Genomic DNA, 2,566 nt, shown 5'->3' with positions numbered 1-2,566 from the left:
TGGTCCTTCATTTGTATCACCTTTTTTTGTTTAGTTTTGTCAGAGATGGGTATTCCCTTGCCATTTAAATGTTTTAGCTGCATGAATTCTGAAAAATAATCCAATATAGTCCACTAATTGATAATAGTAATGGGTTATCTATCGGACTGGCAATGTTAGAAGTTGTTGACTTGAGCCTTTTACAGCTCAGCATATTAATATGGCTTTACATTTTATACCTTGCTTTTATACTTTTCTGCTGGATGATTAAGACCAAGATAAAGCAAGACCTATAAAACAAGAAATGTCACTTTTGTATCTGCCAAGGTCAGTCAAATCCCCTTAGGATTTAGCCTGAAACCCTGTACCATAGTTTGTAGATCCTTTGTCAGTGTCAGTCATGTGGATGAGTCACAATTTGCTCTCTATGAAAGCCTGTGAGAATGTTTTCTCTCCATGTGACTCTCCTTAGCTATACCCTTTCATCTGTGGCCCCATAATCTCCTTAATCAGTAAATTTGGGACACAACTGAGTTACAGGATGTTACAGTACAGGTTCTCTTGTGTCCTGAGTCCTCACTGACCTTTAAAGTCTAGGGCCAAAATGTTGGCTGTCCTTGCAGCCCTTCTTTTTCTCTAATTTTTGGTCTGCATACTTAAGTTGTTGATCCTCTGGAAGAGAAGCTTAGTGATATTATTACCCTATAACATAAGCAGTTGAGCTTAACGTGAGAGGTTACATTTTTGAAGGATTTAGGGACTCAAAAAATTGGGATGAGTGCACAGACTCAGAGAAACTTATAACATTAATTGTATCCAAAGTGGAAAAACAACAAAAATATGGCCCTGACTGGGTGGGTAACATTGATATTGGTTCCCTGATTGTCAGGATAACTAGTACAGTTTAAAGTTAGGTCACTGAAATAAAACAATAGAGATTTGGTTCAAGATTTCATATAAGTATGCTTGTATAGGCAGCAAGAAGAATTCACCTTTGATTTTATCTGAAAACTAATAAGTCCAGGTACAAAATGTCCTTTAAGCATGTCATGGTGGTCCCACTGCAGTACTTGATGTTGTTGTTGATGTTTGAGATATCATATAAATGCCCCAAAGGGGAGTTGTCGCATGCAACAAGGAGAATAAAATTTTAGCCTATGAGAGTGGTGACTTGAAAATGAGTGTTGATGATTTTAATCAGGAAGATAGGTGTGGGGCCCCACGTGTGTTTGGTCTGGACTGCGGGCTTGAAAGCCATCGATCAGGTCAGGAGCTTGCGGAGTCTGGGGCACGGAGTTCCTCCGTGGCCTCTAGGACTGCACCATGCCTCAGGCACCAAAGGGGAAAAACACAGGATGAGAGGAAAAAAATCATCCATCTGTACAGTAGAAAAAGTGGATCAGATTACAAGAGAGGCCCACAAACAAGAAAAGAAGGAAAAATTGAAGTATGAAAAAAACCTTACATCTCAACCTTATTTGTGAAAAACTGCAGTGGTTTCAAAATCAGCTGGATCCCCAAAAAGTGAGATATGCAAAGAAGGATGCTTGTGAATTAAAAGAAACATATTTAAATCGGTTCAGCAGTGAGCTGGAACAGATTAAGTTATATAACAGCATTAAGGCCAGGCAGGGAAGGCAACGCCATTCCCGGGAGACCATCATGAAGCAAACGTCGGAGCGTGAGCAGCAGCACTACCCCGGCTACAGCTTTGAGATTCCAGACATTGTACACTCAATAGTCTGAAAACTTTGAGTTCAACTCCTGCCAACACCATATTCTTTGTTTTGTCTAGAGAATGGGATTTGGATTTGAAGAATTTGCCAAATATTAAAATGAGAAAACCTTGTGCTAATGATGCCGTTGCTAAGAAGCACAAGAAGAAAACTCAAAATTTAACTATAGACAACGATTTAGGGTCATTGGATCTGAAAGGGGAATCAAGTGACTCCGACAAAGCAATGACTCTTGTGGCCTAATTAACCTTACTTGATTAGAAAATCAAGAGAGCTTTAAATCACACTTATTGCCTGTGAAAAGTAATTGTCTAGTATTTGCTGTTTAACTTATTTTCTCTCATAATGTGAATTACATTCACAGTTTTAAAAATATTATTGAGATTTTTATTTAAATGTAAAAATTGCTTTTCATTTTCATTAAGTTGCTAAAATGGAAGATGTATTTTGTTTTTCCTTAGTGTAACAAATACTAGTGACTCAGTAACTTATAAAGATGTGGACTTAGCTCATGGTTTTGGAGGCTGAAAGTCTAGGCAGCCCCTACTAGCCCTGGCCAGGCCCCCGCTTGCTTCTGTGCTCTAGTGACTGGTATCATAGCAGTGGGAGGCACCAGAGGGGGAGATCTCACGGAGAGACTGGAAGCCGGAGAATGGAAGGGACCAGTGATGGCACTTCTTCAGGGTTCAAGAAAATTCAATTATTTCAGGTTAGCTTCATTTGATTGTTATGTTATTTTCTGCTTTCTCATTGTGAAAAGTGACAAGTTTTATTCAGACCTAAAAGCTAGAAATCTAGTGATTATAATTGCTACTTTTTCATCTGACAGATATATTAGTGAAATTAATGTA

General features: G+C 38.6%; 1 pseudogene; it reads left to right on the top strand.

The window, feature by feature from the left end:
• The first annotated feature begins 1,302 nt into the window (after nucleotides 1-1,302).
• LOC101582489 lies at nucleotides 1,303-1,958 on the top strand (annotated as a pseudogene).
• Nucleotides 1,959-2,566: the final 608 nt, after the last annotated feature.

This window comes from Octodon degus, unplaced genomic scaffold, assembly GCF_000260255.1.
Source record: "Octodon degus isolate 3935 unplaced genomic scaffold, OctDeg1.0 scaffold00111, whole genome shotgun sequence".
Taxonomy (NCBI): domain Eukaryota; kingdom Metazoa; phylum Chordata; class Mammalia; order Rodentia; family Octodontidae; genus Octodon; species Octodon degus.
This window is presented reverse-complemented; position numbering and strand designations above follow the sequence as displayed.